The sequence below is a fragment of the Lonchura striata genome, chromosome 6 (genome assembly GCF_046129695.1).
Source record: "Lonchura striata isolate bLonStr1 chromosome 6, bLonStr1.mat, whole genome shotgun sequence".
Classification (NCBI taxonomy): Eukaryota; Metazoa; Chordata; class Aves; order Passeriformes; family Estrildidae; genus Lonchura; species Lonchura striata.
In genome coordinates this window covers 8,321,814-8,334,949 of record NC_134608.1, presented here as the reverse complement: position 1 = coordinate 8,334,949, position 13,136 = coordinate 8,321,814, and the positions used below count along the sequence as shown (strand labels likewise).

General features: G+C 42.2%; 1 long non-coding RNA gene across 1 annotated transcript in view; it reads left to right on the top strand.

Annotated features, from left to right (window-relative positions):
• The window catches only part of LOC144246466 (uncharacterized), a 30,842-nt gene that overhangs the window by 7,468 nt on the left and 10,238 nt on the right, over positions 1 to 13,136 (top strand). The window lies entirely within an intron of this gene.

The following is a 13,136-nucleotide window of genomic DNA, read 5'->3' as shown; positions in this document are numbered from 1 at the left end:
TCCCACGACAAATCCTGCAAGAACCTTTGAGCCTCCATGGAGGCCCCTTTTGAGGCAGTGTGGGGGCTGTTCCCTGAAGGATCACAGCTCAGAGAGTTAATTTGCATTGCTCCTCTAGTGATAGCATCATCTATATAGAGTAAGGTTCTTAAGTCCCCTCTCTGTATCTTTTTTTTTTCTGGGTAGCTACAGTGAGAGGATCACAACATTTTTGTTTATGTTTTTCCCCCCCAATAACCTCTCCAGTGAAACTGGAGGATGTCTTATGGCTTAAGAACTACATCATTGAAGTTTCTGACTGAACCAGTGAAAGAAAAATTGTTAAAGATTCTCCATCTTTGTTAAAAATCTGAGAAACTAGTGATGTCTCCTCATTTGATTATTCTCAGCAGAAAGCAACTCTCACATCTCACATGTGTGAGAAATGGAACTTGAAAAGTCAAAATGGAAAAATCTGGACAGATCTTTGCAAAACAATGCAGCTTGAAGTATTTTACTAGAGAGCTAGAAAGAGCTGTCTGCAAAACTACCTGACAGGGGAAATGGAGATGAAGAAAGTAACTGCATACAAAGAAAAGGAAAAAAGTGAGGGAATCATTGGCTGGGATCATCAGGAGAGCTACTATTACTTCTAACACCAATCACTTATATTTTTTCCCCACATAGTCCATCTTTCACAGTTCTAATTCTTTAAAATATCTAGTATTTTTACAATACCATGTTTTAAAACTCGTTGAAACTTGTTTGTAGTTCAATCTCTCAACAATATAATCTCTCTTCTATAGCCATCCTAAATCAACACACCTTATCTCAGTGTTTATACGGATGTTCAAGATTGTGTGAAATTTCTATCAAGTTTCAAGAATTCTTTACAAATCCATTTCTCACAAAAACATATACGCAAAGCTTCTAGACAACTGGGAGGCATTGCACCTAGTAGGACACTGCAGAGCAGCCTGCCTGCTGAGGAAATGAGTAACATGGGTGACAGGAAAAATGGTGGAAATCAGTTCAGCAGGTCTCTCCTGGGAAGCCGGGTCACCACTGACACACAGCAGTATCTCCAGAGCGAGTGGAAGTTCTGAAGGGATTTAAAAGCACTGTCAGCCTGTAAAAAATATGAACGGGATGCTTTTTTTTGTCCGAAACAGGAGGCACCAGGGCTGGTGTAACAGGAGCAGGCATTGCCTCGATCTTTCCAAGCAGGTCCGAGGTGTAGATCCATCTTTAGCACATGGAGGCAGCGATTTGAGCTGCAGGCGCAGCCTCAGAGCAGCGGGGCCGGGTCGAGTGGAGCTGCTGCCTTGAGCTCCTTCCCTTGGCTGGGCAGCGGATGCCTCGTGCTCGGTGCAAGGGCGGGCTTGGCTCAGTCCCCGAGAGCTGCGGGCGCTCCCGCCGTGCCCAGCGGAGCCCCCGCGGCTGCGGGAGCTGAGCCGGCAGCCAGCGCCGGCGCTCCCCGGCCCGCAGCCCGCAGCCCGGCCTGCCTCTTCCTCCGGCGGTGGCTGGTACCGGCTGGTGTGACCTGCGTGCCATGGGCGCTGGAAAGCAGCCACCGCTCCCTCCCGCCCAGCCCCCTTCCTTCCCGTCTGGAGCAAGCCTGTGCTGGGCTGTGCTTGATGCCTCGGAGCTTTGCTGCTTCTTTCTCAAAGCTGCTCAGCCCCCTGCTGAGCTGCCCAGGCTTTCACACATTGGCTGTGACGGGAAGGCTGTTTAGAGCTGGATAATGTTTATAAAACCGCAGAAATTAACAGAAACGCAGCGTCCAGGAGCGGGGCTGACACTACCCTTTTAAAAGACAAAAAAAAACCCAAACCCAACAAAACCAGACATGAGTCAGCCCTGAACCGGGAGCTGTGAGCTGTCGCCAGTGCAGTGCTGTGCTCTGGCTGGCGACTCTTTTTGAGAGACAAGGTGTGTTAGCTCAAGCTCTGTGCATTACCAGCACAACTGCCTGTGGTTTGGAAGAGTTTTTTTGGCTGTGATCCCACTGGTTTGTAACGGGGACAGAGCTTGCTTGCCTCTGCCTGCTAAAGACAACATGGACTTGTTCTGAGTCTCTATTGTTTCTCTCATAATTACTGTTTGATTAAAGCATTTAAGATATGTTTGTCTTTTTAATTTTGCTGTAGAGTAGGGCAGGAGTCCCACTCCTAGTACACATAGTTTCCTTTAAGCCCAAACTGGCAAATTCTGATTACTTCTGAGATAGGCAGCATAATGAACCAGTCCTGAGTGCTTCTGCAGACAAGCACATTCCTGCAGCAGAGCTCCCCTAAAAAATCCAGAGGCAGATGGAAAAACAGCTAAGGAGTAATTAAATGTGGCTGTTCCTCAAGAAACGAGCCTGTAGTAGCAGCTCAGCTGGGCCCCATAAGCCAGGTACAGGATACAACTTCACTGTGTTCAGTCTGCAGCCACAGTGCGCTGAACGTAAGAGAAAGTGGTTTTGGGTCGTTGCAGTGTTAATGTGTAGATCATCAAAGGTGGCTGGAAGTTCTGCTCAGCCATCAGTGAAGGTAGGCTTCTCCTTCACTGCTCTGAGCCTGGATGCTACTCCTCCCTGTAGGAGGGATTAAACAAAGAGCAGTGGGCCACTGGTGCCTTTAAAACAAACCAAAAGGTTAGTATTAAGTGAGTGAACATTTGCGGGCTAACTGTAGCTTGATGTTTGCCATCGTGTCTTCTGCGCTGATGGCTCAGTGCTTGCCTGGCTGGACCTGACACAGTGGTCAGCAAGGGCCACCCTCCTGTTTCCTGGGGGTTAGAAGGGAAGCTTTGGGTTCGGCTCGAAGTCATGGGAGAGACTTGAGCTAACAGAGGTTTCCAATCCAGGTTTATTGGGAGACTCTAAGCAGCCTCCTGACATAGGGACAAAGAGCCAACAAAAGCCCCAACCTGCACTGGGCAGCTGTTTTTAATAGGGGGTGTAAACAGGGGGATGGTCTTTCCATGGACCAATGGGGTAACAACAGGGAATGGAAACTGGGGAGATTGGCATGGGCGGACACCAATAGGGAAATGGGTAGGAGGGGACCCCGGTGTCTTGTCCTATCATTCAATACCCCTGATGGAACTTTCTAGGTGGAGGGGAAGGTCTGTCGAGTGACTGTAGGGCAGGGCCACGGGAAGGACTCAGCAGGATCTAGGGACAAGGGGTGGAGGAAGGAAAGGATTGACACAGGGATGGGAGGAGCCAAGAGAGGGCAGGACTACTTACAAGGGGGTGGCAGGACTAAACCACTTGATAAGACTTAATGGAATGGAAAAACTTAGATAACACAACACAACAGATGTTGGATTGATAATGATGCTGGCATCAAATGTTAGCGGCTTACAAAATGAGAATAGCGCAGTCAGAGCACTCATCACCCCAGCTAATCCACGCAGCAGCTAATACATGTCTGAATGTGGCAGCGTGGGCTCAGCTGGGGGTTTGAAAAACTGAGCAGTGGTGGTAGGCAGGTGATGGGAGGGGTGTGTGGCTGTCAGCACAATGATGGCAAAGCATTCAGCTCTTAGGCACAAATCTGTCTGCCTCAGGCCACCAGCCTCAGGCCTTGGGTTTTATGGCCCTGGGTATCTGATCTGTCTACTAGGAGGCCATGGGGATTAGGAGTGACATGAGCCAAGAAATGAGTTCTTTGTAAGAACTTGTACAGACTAAGATACTCTGTGAGCTAAAAGCAGACCTGCTGTTTTTACCCAAGCCAGCTAGTGGCTTTATGGAACCAATAATAAATTGCTAAGGAGAGGTATTAGTATGTTTTGATTGCAGGAAATAGAGTTAAAACAGGACACAGAGCACTTAGGCTTGCAGTCGTCCACTAACTCTTAGCCTGCCTGGCTAAAGTGGTTTGGTTGGCCTCATTGCTGAAGTTAGTGACACAGGCCCTCATTGTTGATGTTAGCGACCATTAGTTTCCTCTTATAGTGGAAAGACACTGAAAGAAAGAGTGCCCTCATTATAGTATTTGTTTAATCTCTTCAGCCAGGATGATGTGACAAAATAAAAGTGAAAAAGTTTTCAGCAAGATCTGCGGTTACCAGCCAATTCAGAGAATGTGTTCTCCATGGCAGGTGGAAAGTGTATTGTAGAGGACATTGGCAGGAGGAACAAAGCCCAGATGATAACAAGTTAATGACAATAGAAACCTCTAGTGACAAAACACCATGCACTAGACCAAACAGCAAAAGTCTCCAAATGTTTCACCAGCAGTCAGCAAAGATGGATTTTAAAGTGCTGAATGTTATTTGGGATTTTATTTTAAGGTAGCTCATTGTGATAGTTCAGCTTTACGTTTGTGAGGGACAAGATTGTTTTGTTGTTATAAACATGCTGCCTTAGAAAGGATTTTTAATAACTAGAAGAACACATCTGCTTCTTAATAGGGATTTTAAAAAATGTACATTTTAGATAATTGAGTGCCATATTATCTGGTGCTGCTTAAAATATGTGTGCTGTATCTAAGCATAAATACCATAGGCTATGACAGTTGCTATAGCAACTAAGCATCTACTATTAAATAGCACCCACAGGCTGAAAAACCATGTGCAGCCTGTCAGTACACAAGGTATTCCTTTCTTTTCAGCCAGCTAAGAACAGTATTTTCATCTCAGGAGCTAGTCTGTTTCTGATGAATGTGTTTGTGCTGGTCATGTGAAGATCTTTTCTCCCCCATCAGCTCTACCTTCCTTTGAAACAGCAGAAACTAAGAATAAAATGGCCTGGAGTGGTTGCAGGCTGAAGAAGTTAATGAATAATTCCTTTTTTCATATATTTTTGAACATACATTAGAGCATGGCTTTCAAATCTTTTAGTCCAGATTTGAGCTTGCACCTTTGCTGTTCTGCATCTTTTGATATTACAGTGTTTTGCTCTTGAAACCAGCCTTTCAGGAGGCACCGTGCTGTTCCTACAAGCCGTGTCCTTGAAAATTACAATATCAGTGGGAAACTAATTTCTGCAGTCATGGCAGACTGGAGAGTTATAATTCAAAGGCACAGTTAAAACTAACAAAACTTTTAGGAATATGTGGTGTAGTTGTTTATTTTAAAGCTTATCTTAAAGCTGGTAAGGATTTGGACCATGAAATCTACAGGGGGAAAAGTAGAAGAATAAAGACACTGAGTTTCATATGCAATAATAATTCTGGTGGTCGAGATTTTGGTAACAAGGTGTTGACAGCATTAGTTGTCTCACATTTTCCAAAGCAGAAATGTGATTTTCTTTAGACCCATCATAAATAACAAGGAGAATAAAATGAAGCATTAGTAAGAGAAATATCCTGGTTATAGAAATGAATGCTTTATCTGCAAATTGAAATGACCCTCTATGAGCCTTGAAGAGTAGAAAGCGGCTGTGATGGCTTATTGGAGTGTTTGGATTATTTCCAAATTTTATTTGAGAGTCTGATGAATCAATACGTTAAAAAGAAAATGTACTGTAGCCACAAATTATTGCTGATGTTCATTTGCTGGTGGCTTAGCAGGATTCCATAGTCTGTAAAAATATAAATTATAGCAGGAACAAAACAATTACAGTTTAATAAGAGTTTCAAAAAGTGAGGATAAGAAGTAGGTAAACTAAGGCATGAAAAGGCATATTAAAAATGTGATTTTTTTTTCCTAAGAGAGTGGTTGCTAGCACATGTGTACCTTGTGTTTAAAGGGTTAACCCAATTAGAAGCATGACTATGAACAGAGATAACAGGCTGTGAGCTTGTCTTGTTCTCTGCTCTGGTCCTGCACCTCAATGGGAATGACAGCCTTGACTTTTGTAGCAGTAAAGGAATGTTAACTCCTGTCTCCTGGTGGTCTGCCAGTAGCCAGTGGTTTCCCAGCAATCATTTCAACGTGCCTCATATTAATGGAATAATAAATCTTTAATTGGCACTACTTACAAATAGCACCAAATGCCAACGGACTTGGATGAAGTCGCGGGAGCTGCTGTGAGCAGTGGTGCAGGATGATGTGCAGAGAGGTTTGCCGAGGCAGAGAGGCAAAGTGGGGCTCATCAGAAAGTTGTTTAGAATTTGCTGGGTGTTTAGACACTGCATGGGACTCAGCTGAATGCCTTAGATGGTCTGCCTGCCTCCTGCCACTTACATCCTCTCCGGGGAATCATGGACAGATCCTGGCAAGTTCCATCATCCTCCATATTTTAATTTTATGGCAAGGGAAATGCCTCTTTCTCACCATGATTTATATTTTTGTTCGTTTGTTTGTTTGTTTTTGTTGTTTTGTTTCTTGTTTTGTTTTGGTTTTGGTTTGTTTTTCTTGTTTCTCAGCTTGTCTGTAGCCACCCTTTGAAAAAGGTTGTGTTTCTACCATATTTGGATAAATATTAGAGCCTAATCTTGAGTCTGGCTCAACAGCTATTTGTAGGGATGAGGATAAGCACAGAAACACACTCCTCTGTACAGACTGTTCTACCTAGGAGCAGCACAAAGTCTTACAAATTATGTTTACGAGATGGGAACTTTAGGGATATAAGAGGTAGTAATGTTTTTTTTCTTCCACTGTGAAATCCACCATGCCCAGCAGGAAAAATAGGGTAGAGTCTGGTGCCCTCTTGTGACTGTATTGAATTATTCGAAAACATTATACTCTGACTTAAAAAGCGGTCAGAGCTTGAATTACAATGGAAAACATAAAGACATTTATCCTAAACAAAAGCTGGAAGTATAGAAAAGGGTGAATTAACCTCTCTGTGTTATTTCTGAGATGAAAATTCTGCGTGGTTCATAATAGAAGCAGTAGGGTCACAACTCATAGTTGACTGATATATTGAATATTTCAATGATATGTTGCTTTCATAAAAACTTTTCTTTGTGCTAATCGACTACATATGATACTGAAGGATGGGCAAGTCAGGGTTATACATTAATATTGACCTACATAATGGAAGATTATGCCCAAGCTACATTTCTAAATGAAAAACTCTCCACATTCTCCATATTCTGAGGGGTTGAAGTCATTATGATCTGAAACCATGGTCCAGCAAACAAAGTTCAGATTCACATTTAATTTTCCACAGCCTTAAGGGAGAAGGAGGATGGCTATTTTCATGGCTTTGGTTTAATTTCACATTGATTTATTTGTTATGGGTTTTAGTATCTCCAGAGGTTAAAAAAAAAAAAAAAAAAAAAAAAAAAAAAAAAAAAGAAAAGAGAAAAAAAGAAAAAAAAAAAGATTACTTTCTGGGATTTTTTTTGTACAGTGTTATTTTCTTATCTTGGAATTTGACTAAGAACTTGTTCTAGTATCTGAAACTGAATGTTAGGATGACAAAAAGAGAAACATTTAGTATAATTTCCAGCTTCCCCACTTTCATGAGAGGGCAATACTTCTGCTCAGAAAGGCAATGATTCATCGTTTAAGAAAGCAAGAAGTGTCCACTCAGCCTTCTCTAGGGAAAGCCCCGTGCTGAGTTATAAAATCACACACACCTTTGAATTCTAATTTTGTGTAAACTGAAGTGGTCCTCTGACCTTTAGTTTCCCATCAAGCCTTTCTGACTTTACAGTCTGCTTCACACCACTGTGTACAGAGGAACATCCTCATTTGTCCTCTTCTTGTTTCTGGTGAAACTTCAGATTTGTTATTGGCCTGTCTAGAATCTCCTAACTTTTGATGGTGGGACATTCCCACAAGTCAAGACAGCAAGATTTGGTGATAGTCCTGAGTTCCCTTGCTGCTTAATGTACATTTTTTCTTCCCTTTTCCATATCACTCCATCCAGTCCTGAGTTTAGTGTGAAACTTGTGCATTTATCCCCTTTAGGACACAGCTGTACCTGCCAGTAATGCAGCAATGCACCATTCCACTGAGAGCCTTATTTTAAGAAGGATTTGAACAAAATAATTAGAGATAGTTAGAAACCATACTGAAAATGATAGGATTTTTTATACCTTATCAAATGTCCTGTATCAAACACATTGCCTCATCACCTATAAATGTCAAACATACAAGAATGAAAACTACCTGTAGCGGGTAGTGTGAGGCTCATCTTGTTTAAGAAAGGCAACACTTCTCTGCCCCCAGTTAATGAAATCAATAAGTAATAGTGCTGTTATCTCAAGCGTGTCAGACTCTCACTGTCAGAGACTTCATCCCAGAAAACTGGTGCTAAGAAAGTGCTTGCAGACTCATGGAAGTAGTCTCAGGAAGGGAAGAGCTTGAGAGGCAGAGTCCACATGGATAGATCTTCAAGAGCTGGGGATTTCAGAGGTTATTGCTGGTGCCCTCCTGTGTACAGCACTGCAATAGTGTTACTGGTGTCTTCAATCCTCTACCTAGACAGGTAATATGAGTGCTTGGCCCTGAGCGTTTCCAGTCTGGAAATCAACTCTGTAGATCAATATCACTCTCATCTTCTGAAAACAAGACACCTCCAAACACCAGAATATCACAGTGAGAAAAATCCCAGCAAAATCCCCAAGGGTCTAATGCCCACGTTACCAGAAGGAGACACAAATTTAAAATTAAAGTCTGCGTATTTTTTTTTTTCTGATGTCCTAGCATAAATAGAAGCAAATAAAGTACTTTGAATCTGACTCTGAAAGTGTTGACTAATTAGAATTTGTGCTTTAATACCTCCTATTTGCCTCCACGCTGTTCTCTGCGCCATTACAATAAGCTCTGAATATGCACAGACACACCTGCTTACACTTTCTAGTATCTCCTGCAAGGGCTTGTATTTTAAACCAAGGAGCCAGACAATGCTCAAGGGAAGAAAAGTCACATTTTATAGATGGGGAACTGTGATACAGGCTGCTGCATTTCTAAGTAGCTTTATGAACATGGATATTTGCATATTTGTTCAGAACATCTGTGACTTAAGGTTTACAAGGTTTTTAAGGACTTTGTATATCATACAACACCCTTTCCCCACAGAATCTGTCTTCTCTTTGATTCTTCATTGCCCTCAAGAAAATATTTCAAGACAGACCTTTGAACATAGAGGGATGCTCTGTGATCATGGGCTGAAATGCACAGGCCCTGTCACCAACGGAGACTACCCAACAGGATGGATCATTTCATGGTGCAGTGAGAGGTTGCTCTTGTAGACAATATTAATGTAATGCTTTGTAAAATTTTTACCACATCTTATCATATCTCCTCAGCAGACTTCTGTCTGAAAGGCTGGTTTTTGCTTCATTACCACTGAGCATTTTTTTCAGGATAGAGTAAGAGAGTAAACTCCTAGAAGTTATCAGTGGTGTGAATTACAGATTAGACATAATGAGTTCAGAGCCCTACCCTTTCTTACCAGCAGCTCATGATGGCAGCTACTAACAACTGTTACCAGGGTATTAGAATTAGTCCAGTTTGGGATAACATTTCTCTTTTTGTGTTTCACATTCTTTGACTCACGAGGCTGCGCTGCATCCCTGCTGCAAGGAGAAGCGCCCTCTCCTGCGCAGAGGTTCGTTCTGCAGGAAAGAGGGAGAGTAATGCCAGGCAAACCACCCGTTCCAGCAGGCACGGAAGAGATGGACAGAACTGGTATCACATCCTCTAGATCTGCCTGCAAAAGACATGCTGGGAGATCCAGCTCTGGGGATGCTGGCACCTGTATGCTTCCCTGCATGCCAGAGAGGTTAAAAAATTATTGCATCTCTCTGATGCATTCTTCTTTGCTACTGTTTGTTTGTGCTGGTTTGAAAATAAGATGGGCATTCCAAACTTTCAGGGAACTTTGGCATCATTTCACTGTACAGAGGAAGTTTTCTTAACATACCAGTCCCACAGTGTGAGCTGTAGAATGTCAGTATCCTCACTAAGAAAAGCCATTAGGTTGTGGATATTTCTGAAAGCCTGGTCCTGATTTATATTTCATCACTCACTACCCAGCAGAAATTTGACATTAGGTTGTGCTGAGAGTAGTCAGAAGGTCACCAACTGCAGAAGAAACTTGTCACATGTAGAGAGTTAATTCCTATGGGATTTTGCCAGTTTTGTAGCAAAATTATAGCAATCCTGTTGCAGCAAAATTTAATGCAGAACATGAAAGCATTTCTAAGTCAGAAACAGATTTTTATAAGTGACTTACCCTAAACATTTACTTAAAAAAAAAAAAAATGCAGTCTTCAGATAAAATTGATGAATAAGCAAACAAATCACATATTTTGTCTTCAAAAACTAGTCTGGCCAGCTCTAGTTCATAGCCAGATATTATTCAGGTTTTATAGTCATACTTAAAATAATCAGCAATGAGCTTATCTCCCAGGTACATAATAAATGTCTGAGACACATGTAAAAATAAAATAATGTTTTATTTATACAGTAGCCCACTCTTCTTTTAGTCAAATGATGGAAATTATACCTGAGGAAATACTGAGTATAAAAGAGTGAAATTTTGTAATTCCACCCTGTTACACTGGTGAGCAGCTTACCTGCTCTGCACCTTGTGTGTGGAGACCTGGCCATCTAAAGACCAAATCGGGAGGCACAGCCTTGGTTTGGTTCTGTACTCTCTCTAACTCATAGCTTGCATTGAGCTGGGGTAGCAAGACCCATATGGGTACAGATCCAGGTGGCTGTGTTGAGACCTGCAGATCTGGTGTGGCAGGTGAACCTTTCTTCACATCACAAAGCAGTCCCTGTGGGCTCACTGGTGGTGTCTCTGCAGGAGGAAAGGGTGGAAAGACCCACACAGTCAATCCACCCCTCAGATCTGCTCTGAACAGAGAAGTGCCCCTTGCTGTGTATCTCACATTTGTGCCAGTGCTGGGACCTTTCCTTTGCCTGAGTGGTACTGTCAGACACTGTCTGACAAAAAATAGATTGTGTGCTTGAATTATCAGATAAGAAACAGTCACTTTATCTGATGGGCTATTTTAACAACATGGAAGGTATCTTGATGCCCTCACTCAGTCATAAAGCTGCTTTTCTGTTTATCCAAAGAAGTCAGCACTGGGAGTTTTCCCATGTGGATACATTGCTTGGTACCAGGCCCCTAACATCTTCAGTAATCTATCACGGAATATTTTAGTTTGGAAAACACCTCTGGAGATTATCTTGGTAAATTTTTAAGTTAGATCACGCTGTACAAGTCTTTGTCACTCCTAAATCTTTTGTTTCAGAGCATGTCTGAACACAGAAACTCCAAGGATTTTCATTAAGAGAAGATACATAATGACATAGTAATTTAGGACAGCGTGCAGCTTCACTAAGGCAGAAGAACTGCAACTCTTGCATCAGACCCTTATAATCCCTGGCCCCCACATCCATGGCAGTGGGTTCCAGTGTTGGTTCACAGAATTGTAGAATATCCTGAGTTGGAAGCGACCTGCAAGGATCATCAAGTCCAACTCCAGTCTCTGCGCAGGGCACCTAAGAATCACATCACGTCCCTGCGAGCGTTGTCCAAATGCTTCTTGAACTCTCTCAGGGTTGCTGCTGTGACCACTTCCCTGGAGTGTCTGTTCCAGTGCCCAGCCACCCTCTGGTGAAGAACCTATTTCTATCATCTGACCTCAGTCTCCTCTGGCTCAGCTTCAGGACATCCCTCAGGTCCTGTCCCTGTCACCAGAGAGAAGAGACCAGTGCCTGCTCCCTGGATTCCCACCATGAGGAAGCTGTAAGCCGTGATGAGGTCTCCCCTCAGTCTCCAGGCTGAACAGACCAAGTGACCTCAGACACTCCTTATCTCCTCCCCTCCAGAGCTTTCACCATCCTCATGCCCTTCTTTGGTTTTCTTTAATAGCTTAATGTCATTTTTATATTGTGGCTCCCAAAACTGCACACAGGACTTGAGGTGAGGCCTCACCAGCTCAGTGCAGAGCAGGACAATTCCCTCCCTCAACACCCACTTCTTGTCAGAGGAAAATCATCAGAGATGTTTAAATTCATCGAGGTCAATAGCTAACTTCCATCCATATCAGTCAGTTCAGAAGCCTGTACCTCTGGTTCCTTCTAAACTCACTGCTATTATTCATTAAGGTTTGCTTTCAGACTATGAAAATCCTGAGGTCAGGGTGATTTGCATTTGCATCTTCAGAGATGAGTCACCAGTGCTCTCTCTGGCTGGCAGGGGCTGTCAGCAGCCATGTTCTGCTGCTGCAGGATTCTTTAGCAATTGAAAGTTACAGATATTCAGCACCTTCCAGGTCTCTCCATAATACCTTAGGGAATTTGATCTCTGAGATACATATAAAAATAGAAATCCAGAATTTTTAAATTAGTACCACAACAGAATTTCATGTTCTTCCAAGAAACAATCTCTAGTTTTGTATTATGTGGACTACTTTTGAAGACAAAACCATTTCACATATAAAATACCAGGGGAGTAATTAAATAATTAAAAAATGAAATATGTAATAAATATAGTAAATTGGGGATATATAATTTTGGCATAATGGTTCTTTACAAAAGTGTAAGACTACATAAAAATAAAACATAATATACAGAAATATCTATGGCAATTTTAAGATAATAAAAAGCATTGTATTTATATTGACTGGTTAATATTAATTCAATGCAGAAATGTCAACGTCAATAAAAATTTCAACATGTCACAGAAATACAACAGCACAGATTAAATGGAATGATGCTATGAAACACTCTACAAACTTGTACTCAAACTGGTTAATGATCTGTCTGTTGAATCCCATAAAAACATGAAGTTGTTTAGACAAACATTGCAAGATTTGTATCACTCTTATTTTTTAAATTTTTGTTTGAAGGCACAAGAAACTACTATCAGCAAATTATTCATAATAGAAGTGGCAGCAGCAACAGTGAAATTTGCCCCAGCATGTCTGAGGGAGTTCTCAGCTGTGGGGAGGAAGGATTGTGCTCTCCAGACTGCCAACCTTCCATACCCATAGCTGCTACAGACTACTACACAGTAAAAGTGGGATCCATAACAAAAGGGAAGGGTTAGCTTAGTTAGAAACTAAACATGAGTTCAACAACATTTGGGGATGGCATAAAAGCAGTCCCTGACTCCACTTGGAAATGTATACATTTCTTTGTATATTTCAGTGCATTCTAGGTCTGACTGCAAAACAAGTACAATTGACTCGTTGCAACTATCAAGCATTAGAATTGTACATTTTAAGAATTTCAGGGCAGTGCGGGATCTTGGCTAATGCAGCAGCAGTACTGTTGCTCTGTGTTATCAGGCATTT